Source organism: Sarcophilus harrisii, chromosome 2 (assembly GCF_902635505.1).
Source record: "Sarcophilus harrisii chromosome 2, mSarHar1.11, whole genome shotgun sequence".
In the NCBI taxonomy this organism is placed as follows: Eukaryota; Metazoa; Chordata; class Mammalia; order Dasyuromorphia; family Dasyuridae; genus Sarcophilus; species Sarcophilus harrisii.
The window spans coordinates 87,004,159-87,024,403 of record NC_045427.1 but is presented as its reverse complement, the minus strand read 5'-3'; the positions used below and the strand labels follow the sequence as shown (position 1 = coordinate 87,024,403).

At 34.5% G+C, this 20,245-nt stretch overlaps 1 long non-coding RNA gene across 1 annotated transcript; it reads right to left on the bottom strand.

The window, feature by feature from the left end:
* Window positions 1-212: 212 nt before the first annotated feature.
* On the bottom strand, window positions 213-19,554 carry LOC111718669. Its single transcript, XR_002769190.2, has 3 exons — window positions 18,976-19,554; window positions 17,978-18,040; window positions 213-826 (listed from the first exon to the last, which is right to left on the bottom strand). It is a non-coding gene; the product is annotated as an uncharacterized LOC111718669 (long non-coding RNA).
* Window positions 19,555-20,245: the final 691 nt, after the last annotated feature.

The window sequence follows — 20,245 nt, the reverse complement described above, 5'->3', positions numbered from 1 at the left end:
GAAGACAAGAGGTATCTTGCCTAACTCTTTTTATGAGACAAATATGTCTTTGACAGCCAAATCAGGAGAAGTTAAGACAGAGAATTAGAACTAAAAACCACTATTATGAGTAGTTATTAATGAAAAAAACAATTAAAAATCAAAAACTTTTAAGACCTCAATAAAATTATATCAATGACTGAATAAGGAAAAAAAAACTTTTGATAAGACAGTCATTTAAGCTTAAAAATATCAAAAAGTACAGAAACACAAGGGTTCTTCCTTAACATATAAACATTTATCTGAAACTAAGACCTACAATTATTTGTAGAGGGAGAAACAGAAGTTGCTCTAATAAAGAAAGGGATGAAATAACAATTTTAGTCTTGCTATTATTTTACAATATTTTATATGATTCTAGAAATGTTAGCATTAATAAAGTGGAATATGATATATCTCTGACTGAAGAAAATATAATGGCTTAATTAAAAAAAACAGAGAATCAACATAAAGTTCATAAAATTATATATAAATTCAATAGTGTTGAGATACCAAATAAGCTCACCAAAAAAAAATTACCAATATTTTCTTGTCACTAAATACAATTCTCCTTGTCCCTCAATTTCCTCCCCCCTTAAAAAAAGACACCTATGGAAAATGATTAGTCCATGAAATGCCATGTAATATAGGGGTTCTTAATCTGGTGTGGATAGAGTCCAGAAAGTCCATGAACTTGAATGGGAAAAATAAAATATTTTCACTAACCTTTGGTTTCCTTTGTAATCTTTCATATTTTATTTTATTCATTCAAAAACATTTTTCTGAGAAGTCCATATTCTTTGCCAGACTGCAAAAAAGACCCAAGACATAAAAAAAAGATTATAAACCTCTAGAACAGCAAAGTATTAAATATTTAGAAATTAACCTACCAAGGCAATAAGATACATTTTATTTTTATGGAAACAAAGAAATATAATGGTTAGTCACTGTTTATGTTATGTTTATAGTACAATAGCTTGTACTATTATGGTAAAGTTGTAACAGAGACCACAATTATTTAACACTACATTATTAAAATCCCAATGCTTTATATAATAAAAAAATAATAAAATTCAAATGAGTCAAATAAGATTATATCTGTAAGGAAAAAATTTTAAAAAATTATATTTGTAAGCTAGTGTCTGGCATCTAGTAAGTACTTAATAAATTTTGACCGAACAGTTGATATTGAAGAACAAAAAATCAAGAATATCAAGGGAAATAAAGGAAAAACTGAAAGAAAGAGAAAATGTTACAACTATCAGATCTCAAATTATAAAGCATGTGAATATCAAAACTAACATAAACACTATTAAAGGTATCTGAAATTGGATAAAAAATAGAAAAGCAAGTGGTGGAATTGATTAAATTTTTAAAAAATTACAACTAGTTGCATATAGTAGTATAATATTTAATATATACAAGAGCAGAAATTTTAGGTAAGTTGAGTGGAGGAGCAAGTTTGGAATGAAAAGGATAAATATTTTCATTTGAGATATTTGAATTGGAGATACTGGTGGAAATTATCATTAAAAGGATGATTGTACAAGTATAGTTGGGGCCAGAGAGGAATGAGAACAGTAAGCAAAGGAGATACAAAAATTGGAGACCTCCAACAAAGAGAAAAACAAGGAGAAAGATCATTTATATAGTGTCTGTTATAAACCAGGTACTGTCTTAAGTATTTACAAATAGAATTTCATTTGATCCTCTTAACAACCCCGAGAAGTATCTACTATTACGATTATCCTAATTTTACAGTTGAAGAAATTGAGGTTAAGTGGCCTGCCTAGCACCATACAAGTCGGAATCTGAGGCAGGACTTGAATTGAGGCTTTCCAGACTCCAGTCCCAGAGCTCAATCCAACTCTTTCCCTAGCTGCCTCAATAAGAGTCAAAGATATCGTGGAAACTCAGGAGAATTAAAGATACCCTAGAAATATGTTTTCTTCTCAGGACAAATTTGTGGATATTTGATGAACCAAGACCAAGTCAGTGTAGTATCATGACTGAAACACAGACGCTCTATCTAACTCAAGAGCTTCTTTTTTCAGGAAAAAATATAGTTAGCGAGAACATCCTGACCTCTTCCCTTAAACATCTCAGTGTGCTGGTATAGATTTAACAATCTACCCTGTGGGGAAAAAAAAGAAGTCCACACAGCCCACTTTAATTTCCATAATTAATATTTTCTCCACTGTTTTCTCAAGCTCAGATAATGAACAAAACAATAAATCAAGCCCAGATCTGCAGGTTTGCCAACTTCTGAGATGTAAATATTCACATTGAAAATTTAACAATTGGCTTTTAAGAGCTGTTTCAAACTGGTACTATTGCAAGTTTAGAAGCCTGTTTGATTCTATCTCCTATCTTCTTCTGCAGGTTGCCTCCTCAATCATTTATCTCTGTCTCTGTTGATGCAAGAGACATCCTCAATACTTACCTATCTACTGGTTCTTTCCTTACTACTTTCAGATATGCCTATCTTTCTTATCCATAAAAAAGAAAAATAAAATCCTTAACCAGACTTGACTCCAAGCCTGGCACACTATCCACTGCACTACCTAGCTGCTACATTAACTGTCTTCTGTCACAAGAAAGAAGTCAGCAAAGATACAGAACTGATTCTGGTTGACTGGTGCCTTTTGAATGCAGCCCAGTTCTATCTTCATACTGCAGCAATAGAGGAAGCTCCTTTGGAACTGGTTAAAGAATGGTCTGCTCCAAAGTCCACTAGAGAATTGCAGCAGACTGGGGCTCTATTTGCCTATAAGAAAAGAGCTTATTGGTTAAGCTTATTTCCAGTCCTCATCCTTCTTAATTTCTCTGCTGGATTTGACACTATTGACCTGTCTTGAATATTCTTTCCTTCCAAATTAATCTCCCTTTCTTAAGTCTCTCACTATTCCAATCCATTTCCCACATAACCCAGATCTCATTAAGTAACTATCCAATTTAATAACCCTAATGGTTCCTTATTCCCTCCCAAATAAAAAATAAATGCCTTTGTTTTTGATTTTAAAGCACTTTACAGCCAAACCCAATCTATTTTTCCATTTTTATTTTAGATTAATTTTTTCCTTTCCTCCACTCTTCCTTCATTCTGTTATCTAGCTTAATTGCCCTTCTCTTTAGTTCTCTTTATATTGACTATATATACATACACATAGAAGTACACACATGTATGTATAATTTTCACCCAATTATACATTAAAGTAATTTTTTTAACATTTAAAAAGTTTTGAGTTCTAAATTCTATTCCTTTGTCACCTTCCTCCTCTATGAGACAGTAAGCAGATATAGGTTATACATGTATAATTATGTAAAACATTTCCATATTAGTCCTTTTGTACAAGAAGACTCAAATAAAAAGAATGAAAAAAAGTGAAAAATGGCATGCTTCATTCAGTCTGTATTCAAAAAGTATCAGTTCTTCCTCAGAAGGTAGACAGTGTCATCCTTAGTCCTTTGGGGATTGTCTTGGGTCATTGGATATTGCTGAGAAAAGCTAAAAGTCATTCACAATTCATCAAACAATATTGCTATTACTGTGCACAACATTTTCCCAGTTCTGTTCACTTTACTTTGCATCAGTTAATGTAAGTCTTTCAAGTTTTTCTAAAATCATCCTGTTTGACTTCCAAGAAAATATTTTAATGATCTAGAAAAAATAATAACAAAATTCATATGGAATAATAAAAGGTCGAGAATCTCAAAAGAATTAATGAAAAAAAAAATCAAATGAAGGTGGCCTAGTTGTACCTGATCTAAAACTATATTATAAAGCAGCAGTCACCAAAACCATTTGGTATTGGCTAAGAAATAGATTAGTTGATCAGTGGAACTAACAGGTTAGGTTTACAAGACAGAATAGTCAACTATAGCAATCTAGTATTTGACAAACCCAAAGATCCTAACTTTTGGGATAAGAATTCATTATTTGACAAAAACTGCTGGGATAACTGGAAATTAGTATGGCAGAAATTAGGCATGGACCCACACTTAACACCATATACCAAGATAAGATCAAAATGGGTCCATGATTTAGGCATAAAGAACGAGATTATAAATAAATTGGAGGAACATAGCATAGTTTATCTCTCAGACTTGTGGAGGAGGAAGAAATTTGTGACCAAAGATGAACTAGAGACCATTATTGATCACAAAATAGAAAATTTTGATTACATCAAATTAAAAAGCTTCTGTACAAACAAAACTAATGCAAACAAGATTAGAAGGGAAGCAACAAACTAGGAAAAGATCTTCACAGTTAAAGGTTCTGATAAAGGCCTCATTTCCAAAATATATAGAGAACTGACTCTAATTTATAAGAAACCAAGCCATTCTCCAATTGACAAATGGTCAAAGGATATGAACAGACAATTTTCAGATGATGAAATTTAAACTATTACCACTCATATGAAAGAGTGCTCCAAATCACTATTGATCAGACAAATGCAAATTAAGACAACTCTGAGATACCACTACATACCTGTCAGATTGGCTAAGATGACAGGAAAAAATAATGATGATTGTTGGAGGGGATGCAGGAAAACTGGGACACTGATACATTGTTGGTGGAGTTGTGAACGAATCCAACCATTCTGGAGAGCAATCTGTAATTATACTAAAAAAGTTATCAAACTGTGCATACCCTTTGATCCAGCAGTGTTACTACTGGGCTTATACCCCAAGGAGATACTAAAGAAGGGAAAGGGACCTGTATGTGCCAAAATGTTTGTGGCAGTCCTGTTTGTAGTGGCTAGAAACTGGAAAATGAATGGATGCTCATCAATTGGAGAATGGTTGGGTAAATTGTGGTATATGAATGTTATGGAATATTATTGTTCTGTAAGAAATGACCAGCAGGATGAATACAGAGAGGCTTGGAGAGACTTACATGAACTGATGCTGAGTGAAATGAGCAGAACCAAGAGATCATTACATACGTCAACAACGATACTGTATGAAGATATACTCTGATGAAAGTGGATTTCTTTGACAAAGAGATCTAATTCAGTTTCAATTGATCAATGATGGAAAGAAACAGCTACACCCAAAGAAAAAAACACTGGGAAATGAATGTAAACTGTTTACATTTTTGTTTTTCTTCCTGGGTTATTTTTACCTTCTGAATCCAATTCTCCTAGTGCAACAAGAAAACTGTTTGGTTCTGCACACCTATATTGTATCTAGGATATACTATGACATATTCAACATATATAGGACTGCTTGTTATTTAGGGGAGGGGTGGAGGGTAGGAGGGAAAAATCGGAACAGAAGTGAGTGCAAGGGATAATGTTGTAAAAAAATTACCCTGGCATGGGTTCTGTCAATAAAAAGTTATTATAATAAAATAAATAAATAAATAAAATCATCCTGTTTGTCCTTTCTTATAGTGCAATAATATTCCATTACAAGCATATACCATAGCTTGTTTAGTCATTACCCAATCGATGGGCATCCGTTAGATTTCCAATTCTTAGCTACTACCAAAAGAGGTATTATAAATTTTTAACAGTATTTTCTCCCCCACCCATTATATGTCAAGACAATTTTTACAATATATTTTAAGATCTAATATTGCTAGACTACCTTCTTTTGTATTTTTTTTTCATTAATTCCTTTGATATTCTTGAACTTTTGTTCTTCCAGATGAATTTTTTCCCCAGCTCTATAAAATAATTTTTGGTAGTTTGATTGATATGGTACTGAATAAATAGATTAACTTTGGTAGAACTGTCATTTTTATTATATTGGCTCAGCCTACCCATGAGCAATTGATATTTTCCCAATGATTTAGGCTTAGATATAATTTATTTGTGTGAAAAGTGTTAAGTAATTATGTTCTTATAGTTTCTGGATTTGTTTTTGCAGGTAGACTCCCAAATATTGTATATTATTTACAGTTTTTTTTTTAATGGAATTTCTTTATCTTTTGCTGCAGGACCTTATTGGTCATATAAAAATATGCTGATGATTTATGTGGTTTTTTTTTAATATTCTGCAACTTTGCTAAAGTTGTAAATTATTTCAAGTAGTTTTTTGTTTCTCTAGGATTCTCTAAGTACACCATCATATCATCTACAAAGAGTAATAGTTTTATTTCCTCATTGCTTATTTCTAATCCCTTCAATTTCTTTTTATTTTCTTATTGCTATAGCTAACAGTTCTAGAACTATGTTGAATAATAATGGTTATAATGAATAATGGACATCTTTGCTTCCCCCTCTCATTTTCTACCCTCAGTCTTATTGGGAAGGCTTCTAGCTCGTTCTCATTGCAGATAATGCTTGCTGATGGTTTTTGACAAACACAACTTATCATTTTAAGGAATGTTCCTTTTATTCCTATGCTTTCCAGGATTTTTAAAAAAATAGAATGAGTGCTTTGTCAAAAGCTTTTTCTTTTGTTTTTTCGTTCAAGGTCCTTTCTCCTTTTGTCTGATGTCTTTGGGATGTAGATCTAACAACACTATTGCTAGATCAAAGGGTATACACAGTTGCTTTATAGCCCTTTGGGCATAGTTCCAAATTACTTTCTACAATGATTGGATCAAGTTCACAATTTTACCAATACTACATTAGTGTCCCAGTTTTCCAATATCCATCATTTTCCTTTTTTATTAGACAATTTGATAAAATATAAGGTTGTTTTAGAGTTGTTTTAATTTGCATTTCTCTAGTCAATAATAATTTAGTGCCTTTTTTTCATGTGATCAAAGATAACTGTCTGAAAACTGCCTATTCATAATCTTTGACCATTTATCAATTGGATTTTTATAAATTTAACCTAGTTCTTTATATATTTGAGAAATGAGGCCTTTATCAGAGATATTTCTTGCAAAAATTCTCAGTTTTCTGCTTTATAATTTTGGTTGTATTAATTTTGTGTAAAAACTTTTAAATTTTATATAATCAAAATTATCTATTTTACATTTTGTAATGTTCTCTATAATTTTGGAGGGGACCAAAATTCTTCCTTTATCCAAAGACCTGACAAATAGACTATTCCCATCTCTTCTAATTTGCTTAAAGTATCACTCTTTGTGCATAAATTATATAAATTTTGACCTTATCTTGGCATATAGTGAGAGCAATTTGGAACTATGCCAAAAAGTTATCAAACTCTGCATACCCTTTGATTCAGCAATGTTACTACTGGGCTTATAACCCATAGAGATCTTAAAGGAGGGAAAGGGACCTTGTATGTGCAAGAATGTTTGTGGCCAGACACAGAGTAGATGCCCATCAATTGGAGAATGGCTGAATAAATTGTGGTATATGAATATTATGGAATATTATTATTCGGTAAGAAATGACCAGCAGGATGATTTCAGAAAGGCCTGAAGAGACTTACACGAACTGATGCTGAGTGAAACAAGCAGGACCAGGAGATCATTATATACTTCAACAACAATACATGATGATCAATTCTGATGGGTGTGGCCCTCTTCAACAATGAGATGAACCAAATCAGTTCCAACAGAGCCGGAACGAACTGAACCAGTCACACCCAGGGAAAGAACTCTGGGAGATGACTATGAACCACTACATAGAATTCCCCAATCCCTCTATTTTTGTCCACCTGCATTTTTGATTTCCTTCACAGGCTTATTGTACACTATTTCAAAGTCCAATTCTTTTTGTACAGCAAAATAACTGTATGGACATGTATACATATATTGTATTTAACTTACACTTTAACATATTTAACATGTATTGGTCAACCTGCCACTGGGGGGAGGGGATGGGGGAGAAGGAGGGGAAAAGTTGGAACAAAAGGTTTTGCAACTGTCAATGCTGAAAAATTACCCATGCATATATTTTGTAAATAAAAAGCTATATAAAAAATAAAAAAGAAAATGATCCATGCCTATGTTTTGAAAATAAAAACTTTAATTAAAAAAAAAGAAAAAAAAAGAAAATTCCTTTCCTTAAGATTCAATTCAAGCACCGCCTTTTACATCAAACCTTTCCTGATGCCTCCAAATGCTAGTGCCCTCTCTTCCTAATTAATTTGTATTTAATTTGCCTTTTGTTCATATGTATTTATTCTCTTTATATTTATTCTCTATATATCTACTTATATACTAATTGTCTTCTCTTCAGAATGTAAGATTCTTAAGGGTAGGGATTGTTGGGGCAGCTAACTGGTGCAGTGCATAGAGCACCAGCCTTGAAGTCAGGAGGACCTGAGTTAAAATCTGCTCTCAGCTACTTAACACTTCCTAGCTGTGTGACCTTGGGCAAGTCACTTAATCCCAATTGCCAAGGGAAAAAAAGGGTATGGATTGTTTTCATTCTTTATATTTGATCCCTATCTCTTAGCATAATGCCTAGCAGTTAATAAGTGCTTAATAAATGATTGTTAATAAGAGTACTCCCCAGGGATAGGCACTTTGCCCAGCACAGTCTAACAATTTTATCAATGATTTACATTTGGATAGAAGCATAAGTTACATATTCATCAAATCTGCAACTAATAAAAAAGTGGGAGGAATAGCTAATACTCAGGATAAATAGAATTCCAAAAGATCTCCACAGGCCAGAGCTTCAAGCTGATTCTAGTAAAGGGAAATTCAGTTGGGAGAAACATAAAAGTCTCACATATCAATTAGATCATCATCTTTACAAGATAGGAAAGATTTCAATAGTCCAAAAATCAGTTTCACAAATGCAAGATGGAGGAAGTATATTTAGACAGATGTTTGTCTGGAAAGACTGGGAGTTTTTAGTGGATTGGAAATTCAAATAGTATAATATCGTGGCCAAAAAAAGGCAATAAGATCTTGGGTTCCACTAAGAGAAATATAGCTCTTGGGAACAAGTTGGTGACATTTCCATTATACTCTGTCTTAGTTTGTCCACATCTAGTATAATATGTTAAGTTCTATGTGCTGTATTTAGATTAAAGAAAAGTCAAAGGGTGGTTAAAAATAAGGAGAGCTGTATTTGGAGTCATTCGACCAAGGTTTGAATCCTGCTTGATAATTATGGATTTAAGTCCCTCAGAATCTTAAGTTTCTTCACTTACAAAAAAGAGCAAATTGGAGTAGGTGATATCTAAGACCAGCTCTCTATCTATGATTCTATTCTATGGTGTTTCATTCACTCCTAAGTATCCCAAGATGGCCAATATGCTTTTTAGGCTTCCTTCTACTTCTTTTGTATTCTTCCACAGTGTCTAAAGCAGGTTGGACACTAGAAATGGTTAGTCAAGACTTGGTTGATGTAGTGCTGGAAGGTTGATGTCTTGAGCTTAGCTGAAAATCCCATAAAGGTTTGGGATGGATGGCAAAGAAGTGACCACACCGTAAAAAGAAAACTTTGAGATCTTCCTTCAATAGAGGGAAGACATTAAAGACTGATTTTGTAACTATATCTTTGTGGAAATTAATCCCCATAGATTAATGCTGCAAGAGGAAGCTTTCATTGCCAGTAATAGGAAGAGAGAGAAGGCAGAATTATTGTTTTTGTTTTTGTTGAATTGTCAAAGGCTGCTTGGACAACAGGATGACACTAGATGGAGCTAATGCTCTATATATACTCAGAATACTTCCTGAGCTGGAGATAATGGATTTTGTTCTTAATGTATTTATTTGTATTAATTCTTTATATATCCTCCTGAATATCAGACCCTTATCAGAAGTGTTTGTTGCAAGGCCTTTTAAAAAATTAATTGTTTTTCTTCTATTTTTAGCTGTGTTAAGTTGCATCATGTATAGAATTGGGATTTGAATTTATGTCCTTTACACCAAATCCAAAGATTCCAACATTACTTTGGAAAGAAGTGGTTCTATGGAAAATATTCTCTTCCAAGAATGGATTTTTTACAAAAGAAAATAAAAACAAAACATCAGTTAAAGAATATGGGAAAGGAGAAGGAAAATCAGTCTTTATTCAGGCCTCATTTCTGTTAGGCCTCAATCACTGATTTCAGATGTCTTTTATTTACCATATTGAATGGGACTAACCTTCAGAGTCAAGAAATCCGGATTCAAATCCCAACTCTGCTTGAGGTAGTCAATCAACTGAGTATTAGTTCTCTCACTGGTAAAAATAAAGATAACAATATATATGGAGAAAGGTGTTGACCAAAGAAGTTCCTGAACAATTAGATATAAAATTTGCAAAATTTAAAGTATAAAAAAATAAGCTGAGGCCTTACTATATCTCAGAGTTCCTGTTGAATTATCAGAAAGATTAAATTATACACCACAGTTTCTGTATATTGTCAGGGTAAAGGTGACCCTGGTTCTTAAAAGCTGTGTTAATGGAGTGTAAACTCTGGCAGCTTATGCCATGCTTTGTCAAAGACTGAGTAAATAATTCAGTTGAAAAAAAAAATTGGAAAATAAAGCAGGTCAACATGATAGATTTGGAGCACAGACTAAATAATTAACCAATCTATCAGAAAGCATTTATTAAGCATTCACTTTGTGCAAGGCCCTATGCTAGCATTAGGGACACATAGACAAAAGTTCTTGAAACAGGTCCTTTTCTAGTCTTTTGTGAAAGACAACATGCACATATATTATTAGTAAAGCATCAAGGTATGCCTTTATACTGGTAAGTCTGGAGTTCCCAGAAAAGGGCCACATTCACATAATTATGAATCAAACTCTCTAAGAGTCCTAACAGTAGCTCTATTATGGGAGATTTGAGGAGATATTCTCCCACTATTCACCCTTGTAGTTCCTGAGCCCCCAAAAGTTCATTTCCCAATTTTACAACATCAATCACTACCACATTTTTAGCTCTTAAAAATATTTAAGAATTTTTTAATAATAGCCTTTTATTTTCAAAATACATACAAAAATAGTTTTCAATATTCATCCCTGCAAAATCCCGTGTTCCAAATCTGTCTCCTTTCCCTCCTCCCATTCTCCTTCCCCAGACAGCAAGCAATCCAATACAGGCCAAGCACGTGGAACTCTTCCAAACATACCTCCATATTCACCATCCTGTACAAGAAAAAAAACAGACCAAAGGCAGGGAGGGGGAGGAGAGCGAGAAAAGCAAGCAAAAAACAATAAAAAAGATGCACACCCAGCCTCCACAGTCCTTCCCCTGGATGCAAATGGCTCTCTCCACCACATCTTTAGTTCTTGAACATAAAATATTTACTTAATGATTAGACAAAAGCAAGAACAATCATAATGTCACACTTATTCAATATAAGATAAATGCAGAAATAATCAGAACATCAATCCTCTCATAAACCTGAATCACACTGTCCAAATGCCTGTAGGGTTTGAAAATCCATAGGGGAGAATGGATATACAATTATAGAAACCTATCAGGGATGGATATGAATAAGAAAACCAATGGGTTCAAGACAATTCAAAATTATGAACTTCACCATTGCTGTCCTTGGCCCCTTCAGGAACAATTTATACCACATGAGGCCACTTCTCTGCTAGCTATTCCCCCATTCCCCCTTCTGGTCCTTCACTGTTCTCCTTCTGGGAAAATCCTCTCACCTTTTGCTCTTAAACTACTGAAGCTGTGACAAATGGATTAACTCACAATTGACCTTAATAGAGTATTAAGTCACATTATTGTAGTGACATGTAGTTCTCTTAAGTCATAGAATTGTAAAGTGCTTCAATTTGACTCTGAGCAGTACAGACAAGCACAGTCAGCTCTTCACTTAACAGGATTATTCTGTTCAATTATTTTTCTGAATTTTTTTTTTAAGAGCAAAGCATATCTCATAGCAAAATTCCTTATATCTGCTCCTTGGACAATATAAAGTAGCAGAGTCAGCTCTTTCCTCAATAAGGTTCTATATTGTCCAATCAGATTCAAGTTTGTTCTTGCAGCAAATCAGTTGCAGAACCTATATTTTCTCTTTGTTTTCTTCTCAAATCAAAAAGGCTGTAGAGAGCAGCAAGATACCTCTGAAAGGTTTCACTTCTTTCAAGCTGTTAAAATTCTGGAATTTTAACTGGAAAATTCATTATTTCAGTAGAGTTCAGCTTTCTTTCAGTAGGCTTCCAGCTAATCAGCAAGCTGTCAGCACTACAGACTTTCAGTAAACTCACTCTTTAGATGGTTTCTTGTCTTAGTCACTTCACAGATGTATTTTCTACAATATTAGTATCTTCAATCAAAGCTTCCTATTATTGACTCATTTTTCCCTTATGAGGTAAAATTCAAGAAATCCATCTTTCTGCTATTTATTAAATCAATAGTCCCTACTTTAAACCTCCCATAACCTTCAAATAACTATTAGATTATCACTTTGTTAGTTTTAATCCCTCAAATCCTAAAAACAGTACATAATCCCATTTAACAGTAGTTTTTCTCTCATTTATATAAGAAATATGGCTAAATAAAGTACATCTTTAAAATTTGATTTTGTTGATAGGAATTATAACCCTTGATTTCATTAATAGTGTAAAATCAGTGAGGAACTCTACTAATATAGGATAACATCTCTGTAATTTGGTCTTAAAAAGCAGCCTAGAACAATGAGAGGTTAAGTGATTGGCCCAGGATCCAACTCCAGAATCATAATTAGAATCCAGATATTCCCTGATTCAAGGGCAACTCTTTATCCAACTCTATCATGTTGCTTCTCACTAATGTTCTTTAAAAAAAAAAATAGCACAGTAATGTCTTTCTTCTTCCTGTTCCCCAACAGAATTAACTTCCCTCAAAGAAGCATGGTTAAGTATAACAAACCTATTACTGACTATATATGATGTCTCATAAGTCACTACCCATCCATATGCCACTATTTCTCTGTCCAAGGAGAAAGGTATGTTTTGTCATCAGCCTCTATATTCAGTATTGGTCATTACATTAACTGGTGAGGGTATCTTTCAGTATTGCTTTCCTGTATATTATGGTGATTATTTTGTAAATTTTTCTCTCGGTTCTGCTTATTTCACTCTATTAGATAATAAATTCTCAAAATTATTTGGGAGGACAAAAAGTCAAAAATATCAAAGGAATTATTGAAGAAAATGTAAAGGAAGGAAGTCGATTAATGCCAGATCTTAAATTATTATATGGCAGTAATTATCAAAATTATTTGGGGGGCAGCTAGGTGGCACAGTGGATAGAGCACCAGCCCTAAAGTCAGAAGGACCTGAGATCAAATCTGGTCTCAGACACAGCACTTCCTAGCTGTGTGACTCTGGGCAAGTCACTTAACCACAACTGACTCAGCAAAAAAGCAAAAAAACAAAAAACCCACCAAAAAACCCAATCAATCAACTAACCAACCAAACCAAAAAAACTATCTGGTATTAGTTTAGAAATAAAATAGTAATAAAATAGATATATAACACATAGTAGTAAACAATTATAATAATCTTGTATTTGATAAATATAAACATTTAAGCTTTTGGGATGAGAATTTATTCTTTGGTTTAAAAAAAAACTGTTGGGAAAACTGGAAAATAGTCTGATAGAAAGTAGGTATAAACTAATATCTGACAATATTCAATAAAATAATGTCATAAAGGATAAGATCAAAACAGATATATGACAGCATAAAGGAAAATATCATAAGTAAATTAGAAGATATTCACTTACCATATTTATGGAAAGAGTAACTTATTAATAAATAAGAGAGAGTATTATGAGGCATAAAATGGATAATTATAATCACGTTAAATTACAAAGTTTTTTGTACAAATAAAACCACTATAACCAAGACTAGAAAGCAGATAATGGGAGGAGAAAATTTATAGACAGTTTCTCAGATAAAGATCTCATATCTCAAATATATAGAGAATTTTGTCAGATTCACAAGGAAATTCTTCAATTGATAAATCATCAAAGGATAGGAACAAGCAGCTTTTTGGCAATAAAATCAAAGCAATCATATGAAAAAAATCTCTAAATCATTATTGATTTGAGAAATGCAAATAAACAACTTTGAGATACCATCTCACACCTATTAGATTGGCTAAAATGATAGAAGGGGGAAATAATATATGTTGGATGGAATGTGAAAATATTGAGACACTAATACAATTTGTGGAATTGTAAATTGACCCAACCATTTTGGGGAGCAATTTGGAATTATACTCAAAGACTGTGCATATTCTTTGACCCAACAATACCATTATTAGTTTTGTTTCCCAAAATGATTTAGAGAAAAAGGAAAAGAGCCTATATGTTCTAAAATATTTATAGCTCTTTAGTAGAGGTAAATAACAAAAAATTGAGGGAGTGCCCATCAATTGGGGAATGGCTGAATATATTATATGATTGTGATGGAATATTACTGTGACTTAGTATTCCGTCATGATCATATACCACAACTTATTCAAGAAATGATGAGCAGGTTGACTTGGAAAACACAGAAAGAGCATGAAATAATAAAGAATGGAACCAAGAAAATGTTGTTCAAAGAATAAATGGGAATAACTATGCTATTCTGAGTTAGATGAATATTCAAATCAACTACAAAGGACCTATGAAAGAGGTTATCCACTTCTAAAGAAAGAACTGATATGAAAGTATGTCTTGTATAGTTTCATACATATTTGTATATTTTACATATGCACACACATATATATATAATAAGTGTCCAATGTTGGCCTTCTCTAGTGCAGGATTGGGAAGGAAGGATAGAGGGAAACAACCTGGAAAAGCTTTAGCATGTATTTTTGTATATAGGGAACATTTTTCTTTGAACTCCTGGGATATAAACCCAGTGATGGTGGTGTGGGGACACTGGATAGCAATTTAATGACTTTCTAGTATAGCTCCAAATTTTTGTCTCAAGCAGATGGACCAATTCACAGCTCCACCAACAGTGCATTAGTGTGCCTGTCTTCCTACAGACTCCACTATAATCTTCAAAGGCTCAGCACATGGGGAATTTTATGTTTTGCTGTCATATCAAGCTCAAAATATCCAAAACCATATTTCTGTCCTATACCTCCAAGCCCCAGATCTGCGCTTCTATTTAATTGCATCACTATTCCTACAGTCACCCTGGCTGGAAATCACATGGTCATCTAAGATCTGTCCCTTTCCTGGATACACTCAGTTACTAAGTTCTTTTAGTTGTACTTCTGCATTACTTCTGCAATTAACCCTCTTCCATTCTGTCACCTTTTTAGTTACAGCTCTCATTATCTCATTACATTACAATTGAAATTGTTCTGATTAGCCTTCCACCTCTTTCCAACCAAATAAAATGATTATACATTTGAAGACCTGTCCTCACAAAGCCTGCAAATCTGTTTGCAGAGAAAATGTTGAGGAGAAAAGTTATTATAGTGATTCACCATCATTAAAAACATTTAAAAAAAATCATCTCCCCAAGTGACAAGACAATATGCATTGACACCTGCAAAGCCTTCAGCTTATTTCATTTGCTGAAATTCTTACCCCAAGCAGTGTTGCCAGGAATTGTCATATACTAGAGAAGCAATCAGAGTTAGCGAGCTGTCTTCCTGTTTGTTAGAACAGAAGGTGCTGACAAGGAAGGGGTACATATGGGCCTCCTTCCAGTTTACTAATTTTGCAGCCATCCTTCAAAACTCCAGCAAATATTTTGTGATGTTGCAGGGTGTTACAAAAAGTGAAATGCAAGCTGTTATTCAGCTGGTGTGAGGACTTTGCAAACAAAGATGGAAAGAGATCTGTTTCTAGTAAACTATTAACTCTTCTGAAGCCCACAGATTTATAGGAAAAAAAGCTGTTTCCAAATGTGTCAGGGACTTGTTTTGTGTACCTCCAACCCCAATTAACATAACTGACAAGATGCTTTATGAAATGATTCCTTTATCAAGCAATGAATTGGTTGAACTGCAGAAACATTTAAGTGTGAACAATTCCTAGACACAACAATGGAATCAGCCAATCAATCAAAGGCAAAAACTAGTTGAGAATAATCTATTTAATCAAGTTGGGAAGGAGTGAAATGTTTCAAATCATAGGATAAAACCACAGGTTTTTAAGTTTTGTTTTCCTTTACTTTATTGGGATCATGATGTAAAGGGTTCTCCAAATTCTGATTTTATTTCATACAAGTCTTCTCTGAATTTTTCAAATTTGTATTTCCATTACTTTTGAATGCCAAAGTTTGTTCAGTCATTCCCCTAGTGGTCACTGTTTCTAGTTTTTTGCTCTTAAAAAACGCTGCTTTAAATATTGTTGCATATATGAGACTGTTCTGTCTTTGACTTCCTTGGGGCATACACTTAGGAGTGGCGTCATTCTTTAAAAGATAAGTACAGTTTAATCACATTTTTTTTGTTTTCCAGAATGGTTGGACCAATTCATAGGTCATAGAACCATCAATATATTAGTGTGCCTTCTAGCACTCACCATCTTCTACTTTTGTTTTCTTTTCCAATTTGATGGTTATAAAAGGAAATTGAAACATTGAATTAATTTGTATTCTATTATTATTGATGATTTGGAATATTTCATTTGATTCTTGATAATTTAAATTTCTTCTGAAAAGTGCCTTTTCTTAACCTCGGGAAAAAAATTAACTATATATGTGGATGTAACACCATCATCAAAGATATTCACTACAAAGAGTTTTTTTTTTTTTCTAAATTTAACTTTTTTTTCCTTAAAATTCTAGTTACACTGCATTTTTAAATGGAGTGGTAGAAGGAATTTGACATACCTCTGGACCTACATATATCAGAGGAGATTCCTGCAGGAACATTCTAGTAACATTTTCAGAGTTAAGTTTTAAGTATGTTTTGAGGAGCCAGAGAGCCTTCTACTTGTATCTAAGGGCAAGGGTGAGGGAAGGAAACCTAATATTCCCCCAATCCCCTAACCTCTCCCTTGGGGAGACTAGACCTCTAATAAATGATATATTCAGAAAGGGATCTTGGAGAAGACAAATTAGATACACTGAGGAAAGTTAGCTTCAGGTAGAACAACCTCTTTGGGTCAGAGAGAAGTGCTGATGCAGGAGTATAGAGAGCCCCAATCCTCAGGGCAAAGAAGAGAATTACACACATATTAGGGGAACATCAAGATTGCACAAAGGAAAAAAAGAACTTCCATTCAGCCAGGAGCTGAGTTACTACTTTGCCACATAATCTAAGTGTGCGCCCACCTTTCTCTTGACACTGTAAATATTAGTGAGTTCAAATCTCGCTTCAGATACAGATTCTGTGTGTATGTGTGTATTGAGGGGGGCTGTGAACCAAGTATTCTGATTAGATACTACATTATTATATTAGTAAATAATCAAAAAGTTCGTTAACTAACAGTCCCTTGTCTGTATGGCTGGTATGCATTGCAACAGTCCTAGACATTTTTTCATGGTAACCCCCTAAACCACGAGAGAAGTAGTTAACCATTCTTTGTTGACCCAGACCGAATAAGCACCTGAGAGCTAGGAAGTACAGCTGACTAGGGTGCTACCTTAGAAAACTCATTTGTTAGTTTTTTATTCTTTTTATGGTGCCAAACCTTGGTAACAATTCTGCCATTTTATAGTAAGACACTCATAACAAGGCAGAAACTTAGGGTACTCTTTTACATCTGTCCTTTAAGAAAACCAATTATGTGCTACATTGGATCTCAAGATATGAAAGAAACCAGGCAATCAGTCTTTTAAAATAACAGAAGTGTCTCTTCTGGTATTAGCCTTCTAGAGGGCCCTAAATTAAACAGTTCCACAAGCACTTATTAAGTGGCTACTCTGCACAAAACACGCTGCTAAGTGTCAGGAACTCTTTTAATCTGGACCTGTGATTCCACTGGTATAGAAAATCTCGTGGGCAGAGACTCTCCTCTTGTTCACATCTGTAACTTGGGGTCTTAAAGAGTTGCTTGAGGCACTAATATTTCTTCCCACGGTTATACATTTGGGGGATGTGGAGGAAAGGGGAGGGGGTGCCATGCAGATATGGAAATTGAGGAGAGATAGAATCTATAAATCACCTGTAGGATCAAATACAAACTCTTATTTATTGGCATTTAAAGTCTTTTACATCCTGGTTCCAACCTACCTTTCCAGATTTTTTTATTCATTATTTCCCTTCATTGTCCCTCATGTCTAGTCAAACTGGAGGCTGAAGGGATAAGGGAAAGGAAGAGAAATGGAATAAGCATTTACATAGTACCTACTATATGCCAGGCACTTTGCTAAGAACTTTACAAAATATCTCATTTAATCCACAAAACTATACCCATTTTACATTTGAGGACATTCAGGCAAACAGGTTAAATGACTTGCTCAAGGTGACACAGCTAGCAAGTGTCTAGAGTTGAATTTTAACTCAGGTTTTCTCAACCCCAGACCCAGTGTCCTAATCACTGCTCCCAAACACTGTCTCCTGTGTCTGAAACAAATTCTTTCTGCCCTTCTATTCCTAGAATCCTGTAAGGCTCAGTCCAAAGTTAGCTCCAACACACCTTTCCTGATCCCTTACATAATAGTACATATTGTCTCCTCCCACTAGAGTATAAACTCCATGAGGGAAGGAGATTTTTTTTTCTCTATAACCCTAAGGCCTAGGCATGGCACCTGGCATAAATGCTGCTTATAAATACTTGCTGATAAGGAAATACAAGATAATTTGAGAAGGGCATTAATAACAGAGATCAAGAAAAGCCCTTAATATAAAATTAGCTTTGCCACAACCCTGTGAGGAGGTGGATTTTAAAGTTCAGAGAGATTAATATGCCTGAGGTCACAAAACTAATAATAAGCCTTGGGGGAAAGATTTGAACACCCAGCTCTCTTGACTCCAAGTCTAGAATTAATTCCCTCAAATCAAGCTGCCTGAGCAGTCTAATGATGAATTCCTAGAAATGTGGATCAGCCTGAGGGTTGGAGCCAACTACTGAGCTACTGATGGGTTTTTAGATGCCAGCTGAAACAAACTAAATGGTGAAAACTGAAAGCCCTGACAGTGGCATACTGCAGTGTTTAGGCAGATGGCCCAGGGTATCAAAGCTGTAGAAGGTAGGAAGTGAACTGAGAAGGCAGGCGCTGTCCCCTCACCGGCACCTCCGACTGGGCTGACAGCTGCTGTGATCTCCCAGCCCGAGCCACATTCTTCTTAGGATCCTGCACCTGCAACCTTCCTTTGGAGCAAGATTTCTTCAGTTCTTAGGCTGTCTGGTGAAGCCAATATTCTTCTCAGGATATTGTTTGTAAATGCATAAAATAAAAATAGGCAGAATTTTTAAAAACCCAATTATATTGAAATGCAATTATCAAATTATTTTTAAAAGTCACTGGACCCTAGAAAAGAGGAAAAAAGATCTCCTGCAACCTGTTTCCTCCTCACTACTCTGAAACCTCTTGGGATAAGAAAATTCTGAGAGAGGCCAGTTGGAAAGAGCTTGGGTGGTAAACCTGGGGTATCAACCAGTGCTGAGAAAAATTAAAACAAAAAATTAAGCCCCTCAGGACAAGAAAAATAATGGAGTGGTGAGAGGACAACTGGGCTGTGGCTTTAGAAGGTGGTCATTGGGCTGAGCCCCAGTCTGGAATTTACAGAAGCTAGTAACAGCTGTGAATTTTGAGGGCTGATTTATTTATTTTAATTTTAATAGCCTTTTATTTACAGGTTATATGTATGAGTAACTTTACAGCACTGACAATTACCAAACCTCTTGTTCCAATTTTTCCCCTTCTTCCTCCCACCCCTTCCCTCAGATGGCAGGATGACCAGTAGATGTGATATATATTAAAATATAAATTAGATACACAATAGGTATACATGACCAAACAGTTATTTTGCTGACAAAAAGAATTGGACTCTGAAATATTGTACAATTAGCCTGTGAAGGAAATAAAAAATGCAGGCAGACAAAAATATATGGATTGGGAATTCAATGTAATGGTTTTTAGACATCTCCCAGAGTTCTTTCTCTGGGCATAGATGGATCAGTTCATTACTGCTCCATTGAAACTGATTTGATTCACCTCATTGCTGAGGATGGCCAGGTCCATCAGAACTGGTCATCATATAGTATTGTTGTTGAAGTATATAATGATCTCCTGGTCCTGCTCATTTCACTCAGCATCAGTTCGTGTAAGTCTCTCCAGGCCTTTCTGAAATCATCCTGTTGGTCATTTCTTACTGAACAATAATATTCCATAATATTCATATACCACAATTTATTCAGTTATTCTCCAATTGATGGGCATCCACTCAGTTTCCAGTTTCTGGCCACTGCAAAGAGGGCTGCCACAAACATTTGTGCACATACAGGTCCCTTTCCCCTCTTTAAGATCTCTTTGGGATATAAACCCACTAGAAACA